Here is a 15,373-nt window from a genome sequence, read left to right as displayed (position 1 = left end):
TTTTTGTTAAATTAGTAGTTTTGGAAAGATAAAGCAGTTACATTATTTTTGCTTTAACAAATGAGTTTAGTAGTTTTACAATTTTATATATTTTTTTTAAAAATGTCCATAAATCAAACGTGTTTATGTTCAGCCTGTAAAATATTAATTTCGTATTAACTTCAGATATTATATCAAAAGACGTAACTTGGTTTGAAATAAACTTCTCTCTGAAACTTAAACGGATTTTTCTGAAAGGTAAAACTATATTTAAAAAATTACCATAAGTTAAGATTAGAGCTTCATCACTCAAAAAAAAACACGGAAACTTTTGGTAAGTTAAATATTCCATCCTTTGTCCAACTTTTGTATTTGCTCAGTATTTTAATTTGTTCTAGTGCCGGAACGCTGTCCTGAATCTCTTATAACTCTAGAACAATTTGCTGTAATTTACTGAAACTTGGACAGCGACTGCAGAGAAAAAATTTAGTCCATGGTTATAAAAATCATTTAAAAATTTCTAAGTTCTCAGTTCAGGAATATTTGAAAAAAAAAGGAATTTATAGGATTAGTTCAGCATAAGCCATTGTAATAGATCAGACTATAGACGGTTCTGTTAAGAATTTAATCGCATGCTCTCTAATAATTAAACTCTTTTTCAAGTTTAATGATTAATGTCGATAACAGATATGGTAAAAAAATACTGGACTAAATAAATGTATAATCCGTAAAAGTTACAGCATGTGAGATTTTTTGTTCTATAACATGTTTCTTAAAAATCGGATTTTACAGTAAAAGGTACCGGAATTCTGAGTACCGGTATATTTACCGTAATTTCATCTCGAAATTTTTTACAGTGTGGTTATGACATTAAATTATCTGAAACAACGTGTTTAGTTTGTCTATAGTTTTGATTTTCATTCGTTTTATTATGAAATTGGATACTTGCAAGTGACGTCAAACGTAAGGGAGACAATCAGGTTTTATAGCACTCATTTGATGTTGATTGTAGCCAAGCATTCAATTAAATCTTAATCAAAATTTTATTCAGTGTGGTTATACATCCAACGTAAGAACTGTATCGCTAACATGTAAAGCTCTACCACGTGATTAGAAAAAAATACGATGTGATTAGTTACAAGTATGCAACTAAATAATTTGAAATCAACCAACATTAGTTGAAATAAGGAAAAAGTTATGTACTAAAAGACAAAGTTAAGGGAGAAAAATTAAAATTTCGTTTAGGGAAAAAGTAAAAAAGCTCCAGACTACTATTGGTGACTATGTTGCTTAATTAATTTAGGTAATTAATACTGCTGGTATTACGGTAATTCGAGTTATTTTAATAGGTACTAAATGTACTAATGTGATTAATATTCTAATGTGATTAATATTGCGAGTTTCTAGGATTTTTTAATCTGCACCAAAAGTAATAGGCTCCAAGAAAAACTACTTGATTGCGGAAATTTTAAATTACCACGATTTAGTCTGGAGCAACAGGCGCACTGATATTGAATACAGTTAAACTTGGGATCAATGGGATTTAACTTATAAAATTGTTCTGTTTAATCCAATAACGTAGAGGTGGGGGTTCAGGGGATAGAGCGTTTGCTTTCCAATGAGGTGAACCGGGTTCGAATCCCAGCGATGTCTGGTCGATACGAATTTCGCACCTGGCTTGCATTGACCACGGTGCTAACTAGAAATATCTTCAGTGGTGACGTCATGAGTTAGTGTCCCCATACTAACAGGATAACCGTGGAAGTTTTCCGGGGTTTTCTTCTCTGTGTAACACAAATGAGGGTTCGTTCCCTCAAGGCCTCCACGAAGGCAAATTTCTCTCAATACTTGATTCAGGAATTTCCTTGTCTTCTGGATTTTGTTCAAAATTACAAGGCTGCGGAGTTGAACATCAGTGGTCGTAAATCCAAGAAATTGGCTTGGTTGCTTAGCGACGGTTATAAAATAAAGGAAAACCTAATAACGTAAAGCCACCGGCGAGAGTAAATGCAATTTTTTTTGCTCAATTAATTGATAGCGTTACTGAAAGCTGTGGAGTTGCTAGTTAAAATATTCAAATCCAACTCTGATTCTTGATTTTCTGAGACCCCGACTCTCCTACTTCGATACCGACCTATACTCAAATAAAATTTCCCCAGAAATTATTATTATTGTTATTTAATTGCTTATTATTATTACATTAATTTACTACGATTGCAGCTTTTGTAAATTTTTGTAGCATTATTTAAATTTATGTAATTGTATTTCTACTGAAATGTAAATATATTTAGTCTCTGAAATAATATGCGAAAGACTACAAACGTGGAAATTAGATTACGGAAGACATACATTGTGTTCAACGTAACAGATGTGAGAAAACTTATTTGAAATAATTAATCAATAGCATTAAATAGTGGAAAAAATTCCATCTACTATTAATTCTTCAGTAAACAAATAATCTTTCCAAATTTACTTTTTGTCAAATAAAGTCTCTTAGAGATAATTGGGAATTAATTTGCCGGTGAACATTATCATGCGCTCGAGGGAAAACAAATTAGGAAGAACAGAAGAAAACTAAGATTTGAACACACATTCAGAAAAACTACGTTAACTACTGTTTATAGTACCGTAAAAGGACTTTTCGGAGGTATAGTACTTCATATTGTATAGTACCTTAGAAAAATTGGCTTAACGATAATCAATAGCATCATAAACTAATGTTTCTGACGTATAGTACTTAATCCATAGTAACTCAGGAAGATAGGTTTAGTTAAAGTCCATAGCATCATAAACTAATTTTTCCGACTAATAGTACTTGATCTATAGTACCTCTGAAAAATTGGTCTAACGATAATCTTTAGTGTCTTAAACTAATTTTTCTGACGTATAGTACTTGATCTATAGTAAGTCAGAAAAATAGATGTAACGATAACCTATAATATAGGTACCTGGAAACTTAATTTTTTGCTTCGTACCACGTTAAGGTTGTAAAAAATTATATTGCAAACATTATGGTTCATCCATTCTAAAATTTCCTTACTGATAATAAGGTAGGATGTTAAATTCACGGCAGAAAAATTGTAAGATATTGCACTCATTATCCGTTTTGAGCATTCCAGGAAATAAGTAACCCCTGTTGCATCATTACATCGAACAATTGTCAGGTTGTTTTTTTCTGTGTTTTTGATAGCTGGTTCAAGCGCCTATCAAGAGATGTCGAATTGATTTGTATCTAAACTTCAAGCTCGGTTGTTTGATTGTTGAAAGCTTAGGTCAATATTCTTACAATGGCCATGGGATTTTTCTTGATGATCACCAGAAGGCTTTGCTGATTATTTTGTCAAATCTCTCCTCTCTTCGGATGTTTTGCGTTTTTTCCCTCTTTTTTGAGTTGAGTTTCTATTAAGCATCTAAGGGAAAAGTATGCTTTAATGCCGCAGGAATTGAACTTATGCATTCCGGTTAAAAAGCTGTAAGCTTTAAACCGTCAACCTAGCATGTTAGTAATAGGAATTAACCTTTGAGAATTGAACAGACTTGGAAAATTTAATAGATTTGATAGCAATAAGGGTTAAAAATTCTTTGTTATTTTGTTCTGCTCCAGTTATGTTGTTCTGCTCAATTACAATTTTAACCGATAACCGGTGATCGCTTGTCCTTTACACAGCACTACTTTTCTCTGGCTTTATTGTTGAAAAGCCAACAAATGGTAATTGCTAAATTATAAAGAGTCTGCTTAATTCTTATTCTGCTTAATTCTTATTCTTATTCTGCTAATTGCTTAATTCTTATTGCAGCCTTACGATCAGTCTTAAGTGAGTATTTGCTTGAAATTATAATCTTCACTGCAGTTCAAGGAAATGATCGCTATCGGGCTATCAATTGCTAGTAGCACTATTGTTTGGTAGCATTTGTAATTAAGACCCAAAATCTAAGCTTAAAATTTTTCCAGCTATCACAACAAACACAATATTTGTTTTATTTTTCTATCAGCCTTTGGTTCTGAGGCATTTTCTCGAAATCCTCCTCTGGATACCTGGTACATTTACTAACAAGGAAAGAGGACTGTATCGCAAAAATGACTCTCCTAACTTTTATGTGTATTATATGTAATCGTCAATACAACTTTTGAGACTGTCTAAACATTAAAAGTGATATTAACTTCTTTGCAAGAGAAGACGTATTATGGATCATTTCTGGTGCTTCATTAGATCACGAGCTATCTTTGAAGCGAATTTATAGCAATAATTATTCATTGTGTGTCTTTACATCCCTTTGGTGTAAAATAATTGCCTCCATTTTTGATGTAAAGATACAATCTTATGTTTTTAGCTTACAAACATATATTTGGTAGATATTTTATATTTCATACGATAAAATAATATACATATCTCTTAAAGTCATTATTTAGGTTCAATTAATCTGAGATGATCTTTATAGAATTCACTATTATGTAGTGTATTTTCTTTTTTGTTAAAAAAATAAATAAATAAATCTTACAAAATTATAACGATTGAGTTTTGATATAATTAAAATAAGTATAATGAGCATGAGATCATAAATTTTATAGACTTCATATAACAATTATGAACATATGAAATCATTTATAATCATTCTAAGAAGCAGAGAACAACAACGGTATTGATAGTTTAATAGGTATTGTTACCAAGTATTTAACTGAAGTTTAGATAATTGTCATTGCACGGGAAATGATTGCTATTGATTTTAATAAACGCAGAGTTCGGTTCGTGAATGAAATACCCTCATTAGAGGTGATTTTGAATCAGGATATTTCTCTCAGATAATCGCATTCTTCCGTACTTCGGAAGCTGGGATCTCTAATTACGTGTTTTATTACCGGCCTTTATATCCCTGAATACCAATGAATAGGAGATGCGGTTAATTAGATCGAAATGGATATCGTATTTGACAGATCCTTTCAAATGCTAGTACTTATTTGTTGAATAAATTGTGAAAAGTGGTTTGAAATAGATTGTACATTTATTTAGAAAATTTCATTTAAAATGCACCATTTTTGTATGAAATTTTAAAATGATTACTGTCTTTTCAAATGTTATTTACCAAATGAGGCTCTTTTTGATATAAGTTAAGGTATGAAACTATATGTCTGAAACTATGTGAAACTATATGCATTATAATGCAAGTTATATATATATATATATATATATATATATATATATATATTTAAAATATGATGTATGAGTTCCGAATGTTTAAAAATTCCTTTAAATATAAGTGTGATACAAGATTCTCTTCAAAACGAGTAACTAGTATTCTTTTTTGCAAACTTCTTTATAAAGTTAGAGTCAAATTTAAGGTAGATCCATTCATGGAAAATTTCAGCTAATTAATGCTTTATTTACAGTATCTACTCTACGGTATTTCATTATCTATTCTACGGAAAATTACAAACAATTTTACTCCAAACTAACGAGTTAATATGCATACATTTTATAACTGTCGTTGAGCAGCCAAACCAATTTAGGGTTTAAAACCACAAATATTCAACTACTTGTAATTATAATTGTTGGTAATTGTTAGTTCGTAGGAATTGAACTTCTTGGCTATGTAATTTAGAACTCTTTGGCCTTGTAAGTCTGAACCCAATCTAGAAGACAAGGGAACTCCTAAATCAAGTATTGGGAATCATTTACCACCGTTACGGACTTTTTGATGGAACTAACCCGCATTTGCATTATATTCCGAGAAAAAGAACGAAAACTTCCCACGGTTAGCCTGATGGCATGCGGACTCTAGCTTATGATTCAACTACCACTGAAGCAGCACTGTGGTCGGTGAGACCCGGATGCGGAATTCATATCAACTAACCCTCGCTTAGATTTGAATGAAATATATGGAAAATTTTAGATCTAAGACTGACAATTATATATATATATATATATATATATATATATATATATATATATATATATATATATATATATATATATATATATATATATATATATTGGTAGAGAGACTGCCGCATGCGCAACGCTGTCGCCCACTGTTTCTCGAGTTCCTGGAACGGGGAAGCACAATCAATGCCCACCCACTTTATCAAGCAACTTTTTATGTTGTCAAGCCACTTTACAGATCCTTAAATGAGCCATTAAGTCGAAACGGCCAGGAATTTTGTCGATAGCGTTATTCTCCTGCATGATAATGCAGGTCCACACACTGACAAATCGGTGAAGTCGACATTGCAGCAGTTTGGGTGGGAAACACTGGAACATCCACCGTTCCTGTCCAGATCTTTTACAGTGTGACTTTTATGTTTTTGGGCCTCTAAAACAAGCTATTCGTGGACATCAATTCACATCGGATGACGAAGTGTATGACTGGCTCCAGACCTTGATCCGACACCAGCCTTCGATCGGCTAGTGTCTCAATGGGATAAATGTGCCAACAGTTCTGGCGACTATTTATGAGTATGTGTACTGTGTATAACTACATTTGCGAGTTAATAAAATTATTACCTTTATTTTACACTAGTGACCGGATTTCATTTGAATGCCCTTCATGTGTGAATCTTTGATTAAATATATTTTGCAACTATGAAACGCCTGGTAAACTTAAAGCATTATTTGGTTAATTGTATTCAGCCACCTACCTGGCCACATAGTGGTGTTTTTCATAGTTTATTCTTGGTTCTCTAAGTTCCTGCTGTTGGAAAAATGAATTCTGAGATATATACGGGGACATTCTAAACAATGCTGCTCTCTCAATTCTGGTAATATTTCGCGGAGTGCCTGTTAATCTTTTGCAGTAAAACTGTTTCACTCCCTCATCAAGACTTGTGAAGTCATGATATTATTTCATTTCATGACTGGCGTTGAACTACCAACCCTATTTTAGATTTAAAACTACCAATATTAAACTCCAAAGCCTTGCAATTTTGAACAAAAAGTAGAAAACAAGGGAACTTCTTCAATAAAACTTTTTGATGTCTTAAAAAAAAAAATCTGAATTCTGCTCACTTTTTCTTGTAAAAAATTGCTAGTTACATTTACTGTCCCGTGTTTGTTAGTTTCGAATGGATCACCATCCCCATTTCTTCGTTAATATAATTAAATTAATGGAAATAATTTAAATTATATTTTAAGACAATAAATATTTAAAATTTAAACAACGTATGGAAATTGTTTTAAATGTCATAATATTTTAAAAATATCGCTTAAAATTAGTTATAGAAACTAATAATTAAAAATTATAGACTTTAAAATTAACTCAAATGATATATCTTTATTTAAAATTAATATTTTGACTTATAAAGACGTTAGCACAGCATTGGCAAAGGCGTTGGCACCATTCGCGTATATGCTACGTCTTGAAATGTATAAAGTTAATTTAAGGATATAATATAGTTCTGCTTTCGTTGAATTTTTGTTTGAACTACCTTGAAAATATAATCTACATATATTATGGGAGTAATACTATTACATTTCTTTTCAGAATAATCCTCTTAAAGTATTATGATGAAAATCTAATTAAAATTACAAAATTCCAATGCAATATTTAAAGTCGACGCTGCTATATGATTCAACTCCAAATCAAACACCAATTTTAAAAAAGTACTAGACGAATAAATACTGTTGCTTTTTCGAAATCCCTAATGTCGCGTTTTGATTTCAAAGTCTAAGACATCTACCTTGCAATATGTTTGTTAAGATGGAATTGGCACGAATTATATAAGGTAACACTTTTCAGAAAAGTTAATTTGAAGAAATGCGATTTTGCAAGGAAAATAATGCTTAAAATGATATTTAAAAGGAAGAAAATAATTCCAGTAGTTGTATTCAAACATTAAGTATTATGTTCATGTTTATTATTAAATCAGTAAGCAAAGCTAAAAATAAATTTTACAACACTGTTCTCTAAATGTAAGTTAAGTAAAACAAGCAGATATGATCGAAGAGTTTAAATCTTTGCAAATCAATTTATAGATTTTTTATTTTAAATGAACAAATGATTCTTAGAAAAATGACTGCCTCAAGCAATGACTGCTTCCAGTGGATCAAAAATGCAACGTATACTTATACAAAGTAAACAAAAAATACTTTAGTAATGGTGTAAGTATATTTATAAATATATTACTTGCATCGACTAAATGCAGATTATTTTTTTATTAATTTTTGTTCCATGATTTTTTCCAGCACCAAAGTAATATTTCCTTAAAAACTAATAATTATTGAAGGACTTACATATCTTGGAAGTTTTTATATTTAAACATTTTTAAGGGTTGCTACGAAATTAAATTTTTTAACTAGTTTATCAAAGATATTTAATTGAAAGAATTATTTAAAAAAGGTAAAAATATCACCCTAAAAACATTAGAGACAAAAATGATTTGTGTAAACTACTGCCTTCACTTTTTAGAGGATAAAAATTTCCTCAAAAAATTAGGAACTCAGCAGGGTATTGATTTATGAAACTTATCAGAAAAAAATATCTTAAAACAAAAAGAGTGAGCGTGAATAAGTATTCGGTCATTGCTAGGATTTGAACCTGAGAACAATGAATAAACAATGAATAAACAATTACTAATAAAAAACAATAAAAAACTAATGAATAAACAATTTAATTTTGATTATTGAGAGCACGAAACCCAGTAATACCCCATCAAACAGTGTTGATAATTTCGAATCCAAATAAATAAATAAATGTCGGAGAAATCTCAAAATAAAATAAAAGGATATGCGAGTTGGGGAGAAAGTTTCATCAAATATATAAATTTGAGTTTTATTTAAAGTAAAAATTTTGTGCAAAAAGATCGAAACATATTTCAAAAACTGCTGAAGTTTAAAATATCTGAGTTCCATGTCTGGTAAATGTAATAATATCGAAGTCACTGAAGATAGAAAAAACATATAAAAATGCTAAATTAGTTTTTACTACCATTTCCTACCTCATAACCAGTTTTGTTACTTCTAAAATTTATGAAATGTAAATATTGAAAACGAGGTTATCCAAAGCGAAAAAAAACCTTGTCGTCTTTAAATCAATCACAATTAAATTAGTTTTGTGTGTAGCATCTGTTTCATTCCTCTACTAAAGTAAACTGCAATGTTAAATAAATATCATTACAAATATGAGTAAATTGTTGTGAATTTATAATAAAAATTTAAAAAACTTAATCATGCATCAATCAAACTTCATTAATTATGCATCAATATAATGTTTCATTAAAAAAGACTGAAAATAAAATTCCCTTCTAAAATTTTAAATTAACTTCGTAGTAAAATTTCCAATAATAATATTACATTTTTTTTTACAAGTTTTAATGTATCCAACGATATGTTAGATGCCCTTTTTGAACAAATATAATCCAAAATATTTTGACAATAGTTTACCGGATGGGACAGAAAGTGTTCCAGTCACCAAGAAGAATTTATTTATGCCCGAAAAGCTAACATGACCATAAAATAACATGTTTGTTCTTCAATATTTTTCTCATGTGATATATATGGCCTCTGGCCGTAAATTATTACTATGCTCGTAAAAATTAGATTTTGTTTGAAACTCAGTCGATTTGTTTGGGAAACACAAGGAACTGTGGAATGAGATGAAACATTGCAATAGATCGAGGAGTAAGGAAATTACGTGTTCGCTGACTGTGGTTATCGATATGGTAAGAGTTCGAGAGAAATGTTCTTTGGCAACGGTTGTGATCGAACCCGAGATCTTTGTGTCAGTAACCCGACACTGTAACTACTATGAGAAATGGTTCATAACCTGGAATTTAGCTTGAAGCTTTGTAAAATAAATGTTTAATTTAATGGCCACTCGAGTTTTTTTCTTAGATGAGGTAACTGTCTGTGCAAATTAACTGTAAGCTATAGATTTTAGTTAAACTTCTTAAAATTAATTTTAGATATACCATTTAAATTAGATTTTAGCTACATATAAACCAATCAGAAATATTTATTAAATTCCGTCTATTTTAGCAGTTAAAATGCAGAACCCCCATCTTGTAACGTAAGAAGCTTAAACTTAAACAAAACTTGTATTTAAATAAGAAAAAAAAGAACTTTCATCAGCTCTTTTTTTTACCCTTGTCGTTCAAGCTCCACCTGATTCACCGTTCCTTTAAAGATTCCTAATTTATTGTTTTTGTAAACTGTTTCGGCAGTTTTTTTTTCTTCCTCTTTTATATACGCAATCGAAGATCATGCATTATTTAACACAGTATACAATTTCAATGAATTAAAGAACTAAAAAAAATTCTTTTATTATTTCTTACTTGATTTTTTTTTTGTATTTTTTTTTTGCATTGCAGAATCTGTTAGAATAAGAGCTGAAAAAGTTGAAATGGTATTGATGACTATATTGAATGAGGAATTCACGATATTTTATAAAACTGAAGTATTATATTTCTATGTTAACCTCAGCTTTTAGTTTAAGAAAATTGGCATTTAAAGCAAAAAAGAAAATTATTATTATAATTTTTAATAAATATACATACATGATTCAGGTGAGTTAAATTAACTTCTAATAAATAAAGTTACAAAGGTAATGATATAAATCGAAATTGTAAATTAAAAACGATACTTTTTCGGGAATATGTGTTTTAAATGGAGTACACATTTTGAATTATATGATTTTTTAATTTTTTTTAAAAATAATTGCTTGCCTATTACAGTTTCCAATGGAACTAATTATAAATACAGCAAGAATTAATTAACTAGACAAATTATAAATTAATTTATTTCGAAAAATTTCTAAGTTATTTCAAGATTGATTGATTATTTTTCTATTTACTTTGTTCCCCTAAAATTAAAATAAAATTCAATAGTTAGATAGTGTCTAACCTAAAATATTAAGTATTTGAGGATGTTTATTAATTGAAATAAAAATGAATTAATACTATGATGTCCCGCTGTTGAGTACTTAGGATGCTAACAATTATTATGTATCCAACTGAAACTATTTTTTTTAACCTTTTTTAATAGTTATTCAATCGTTAATGTAGTATTTAATGTGAAATTTTTACCACTAAAATAAGCAACATCACTTTTGTCAGCAATATTTTTATTAAATTAGAGTAAAACGAAAATAAAAGTACGGAAAATAAAACTAAAAAAGAAATAAGAGGCAAGAAATGTAGGAAGTATTAACACAGCACGTGATTTTAAGTTCCGACAACAACCAATTTAATATTTAATTCACAATAAAAAATTTAGAGTGATTTTATAATTTTTTCTAATGACAGAAATTAGTATGAATTATTGTAAGATATGTTTGAAAATGTTTGAAGAAAATTTGTTTCCAAAATAGGGAACATTTTGGACAGTCAGACAAATGATCTTATGTAATATTTATAAAGTTGTTTTTAAAAAGTGACTGGCTGTTTAAATAATTAAAATAGGAATTTTGAATTGAATATGAATGGTTATTCAATACAGCTCCGAATTAGCTTCCGTTATTATTCCCATTTGTGGAATAATCCTCTAGAAAAAGATCATTTATAAAAAATACTATTGCTTGGGAAATAATATCATGATATTATAAATGGAACATTGTGCTAAAAACAGAAATGCATCATACGAATACAATACTTAACTCATAAGAATAAGTGGCGAACGTACTATATAAACACATCCACGTAGAGGATGTGAACACAGATGGCAATATTCTGTTAACTTATTATCCCCCCTTGCTTCCAATATTTCTTACAGCTTCTGTGAACATGCCCCTCTCATAACGAGGATATCTGCATATTTAGAAGAAGTTAAAAGCTGCAGAGCAGCTGCGGCAGATGGTTACTGTTTAATATTAAAATACCCTTCTTTCAGGCTGTATTGTTTATGGTGATATTAACTTAATGTTGTTTAATAAACAGAAAGTATAAGTTGTATTCCATTGATGGAATGTAAATATTTGTGTAATTCTTTTATTATACAGATAAGGTAATTAATTACAATGTTTTATGAAGCAATCTTACTTCCTTTTTCTGTAAATTTCCAACTGAGCAAAATTAAATGATGCTGTTGACGTGTACTAAAGAAAAAATAAAATACGTAATTATAACTTTTAAAAGGAAATCTATGTCAAAATTAATGAATAAACAATTTTTACAAAATGCAAGTTAACAAAACATATAGAATTGTCTAGAATTATTTTATTTCTTTGCATTAATGATATTTTTAAAAACTTATTGCACTGATGTTTATTAATATAGTTAATGAAAGGTGATTATTTATTCCATAAATTTGTGTGTGTATTAAGACAAATTTGATATCAAAAGTTTATTTATTAAAAAACTTTTGTATTATCTGGAACAAAATCCAATTTATACACAGAGAGAGCGATGAAATATTTATTTTCAAATACTACACTTAGTATATTCGCAAGTTTAAAAACACAAGAATGCCTAATTCTACAAAAATATGATTAAATAAATGATTAACTAAAATATGTCATTGATTGTTATTTGAAATGTTGTTGATTTCAAATTTAGTAACTGGAAAACGCAAAACAGTTTATTTAAAATGCAATATATCACTCTCTTTTGTTTATTGAGGAAAAAAACAAAAAAAGGAAATTGCATAAATACAATGAATCTTGTCGGAAAATATTACTCAAAATATCCAAAAACTACTAATATATGCATGAAAGAATATTACATTCCAAACGATGCTTCGAAAACTAAAACAAATTTAGGGAAAGCGAGGAGGGAAAAATGTCTTTCGTGTTGAGTTATCCTCTGCCTGAATCAAAGCGACGAAATAATGAGTAAAATGTGTCTCTTGCAGGGGAAAAATAAATTCCTAAAATTTTAAGTTTAAAATAATTTTATTTTAAGAATTCAGCATGGTTTTAAAACAGAGCAGTTTTAAAAAGCCAAGAGGAACTGTGTAGCATCATTTTAATGTGCAAGCACAAAGTAAATCTGTGGCAGCAATATATGGTAGCATATCTACGCCGCTAAGCTACCATACATTTTTTTAAGTGAGTGTTTATCGTTAAACCATCTGTAATATGATTACAACCCCTGTAATGCATTTTTGAAAAGTAAATCAAATAAAAATTGAAAAAGAGAAAGAAAAAAATACAGGTCAAAACAATAAGATGCATGACAGATTTTATCAATCATTAATTTAAATGTTTCACTTATACTTAGGTCAATATGAAATAACTGGCATGTGAGAAAAAAATACTGTAGAATCTACAAATAAATATAATTCAATAAAGAAAATAAAGAAAAAATAATTCTATTGTTTTAACTCAACTCATTAATTATGATATCTAAAGCATTAACAATTAATTGAAGTAGTTTTTCGCATAATGTCTTGCATGTTATTCTGGACAAATATGAAGCAATGTTTATTAATATGTTCTTTTTTTAAATTAGTCAAATTCTTTAATTAATTTCAAAATTCCTTTGACTTTCAAAGATTTCCTTTTCATCACCTAAAAGCAAGTCCTCTTTTACTCTAAAATGTCAAGACCAAAATCACAACTCGTACCATTACTCTAACTCTAAATCTGATACATTGTACTATTATTCTGACTCGGAGGTCATTTGTTTCAATAATTTCTTGTCATTAAATCGTTACTTTGTTAAATGTATATTGTTGAACCAACTGTACTCTGTAGTTTCAAAACATGGATGCATTAATAAATTACTTATAAAAAAAAAGAGTTCTTCTATACCTCGATATAACTAGCAGTGAATTTCTTACTTGAATATGGAAACAGAATTGTTTCAATAGCAAGAGTTACTTCCGAGTCACTTAATAACTATTTCCAACACAATGCGCTTTTTTCAGCAGTTTTTCGCTCCTTCTCATTTTTCAGCCTCAGCAACCATATTTCCTAACAAAGTCGTGAATAGCAATCGAAATAATCTTTAATTTTTTTTTAAAGTTTCACTCAAGAAATTACAAGAAAAGTTTTATACCAAAATTACGATCTCAGTAGTAAAAACTCCTCTGAGAAAATGAGGAACAGTTACAATAAAAATGGTCATTTCACTCCCGGCAGAATTAAACCATTTAATAGGTGAAGACGGGGATTGAAAATTATGCTTTTAATTTAATTTTCACGAATAAACTGATGATGGATATTAACTCTACTTGGCATAATATTTCGATACATGTAAAATATAAGACCGTCACCCAACCAATATTTGAGATATAAAGCGTGTAGTATTATAGATTTTGTATTTTTTTTTTCACACAAAATAATGTCAATACAATTCTGAAATTTACAGTTTCTGAAAGATGTTATTAATTTTTCGATTTTGCATCAGTATTTTCATTTTTATGCAATTGAATTTAATGGAAATCTTCTACATAATCTAGATTTATATTCGTCAATTTGAACAGCAGTAAGAAAAGTTATTAAAAAGATAGAAACGCCCAGTTCAAAATTACTTACACAAAACCTCAAATCCCATCATTTCATTGCCTTAATGTTTAGAGGAAAAATTATCAAGCGCTATTTCTCTCATAATAGAATAAAGTGACCGTTTATTTTTGTGCTTTTTTGAGAGGCTGTCTAATAATACTATATCATCAAAAGTTTAAGTACAAAAAATATCGATAAAACGTAAATTAAAAATTTATCCTAGAAACCAAGATGGCGAGCGTATAGGCCTCTAAGGACCTTGGCTATTTTATCCTAAAACTGATTTATCTTAAAATGATTTTTTATCCTAAAACAATCTTTCCCGCTGAAGCAAAAATTTATTAAACATTGCAATATAAATAGTTAACTTTTTCTCTTTAACAACATTTTCTACGAAAGCAAAATTTTATCAAACTATGAATATTTAAATTATTGATCATAAAATGCCACGGATGGTATTGCAGTTAGGGATTTTTATAAAATTTCCTCAATTATTTTGATATTTTTACCATCCACCTTTGGTCTCCTCACAGAGTTTTTCTACAATCCTAAGATCTCGGACTGCAGTCTCAGTCCCCCCATATTTTTCCTGCCCTGAAAGTCAGTAATTACATAGTTAATTGTTACTAAAAGAATTAACCAAATGAAAAAAGCAAAACATGTTGTTTCCATTAAATTATATCTGTTGCCTTTTTCCTGTAAGATGAAATGGGGAGTAACTGTTCTGTTCGATTTCAATACGATGACTGAATTTAAATGGGCAACTGACTCCCGAGTAGTGTTTGTAATGCACATCTCACCTCAGCGAGGATATTTTTTGTCATCAACCTTAAAAAGTAATGAGGTAAAAACAATGAAATATATACTTGACAAGCTTGTTTCCTCATTTTAAATCTGTTTGATTTTTTTACCAGTACAATAAGAGCAACTAAATCAAATAACCGAATATTTTCCAGTTGATATAGTCGTAAAAATCTTTCTTTCTTTCCTTTGTTTTTTCTCCCTTGTATTAGTCTTACTC

Source organism: Parasteatoda tepidariorum, chromosome 3 (assembly GCF_982258835.1).
Source record: "Parasteatoda tepidariorum strain Cologne lab strain chromosome 3, Ptep-v5.0, whole genome shotgun sequence".
NCBI classification, from domain to species: domain Eukaryota; kingdom Metazoa; phylum Arthropoda; class Arachnida; order Araneae; family Theridiidae; genus Parasteatoda; species Parasteatoda tepidariorum.
The sequence above is the reverse complement of the archived record's forward strand: the minus strand, read 5'-3'. Positions refer to the sequence as shown.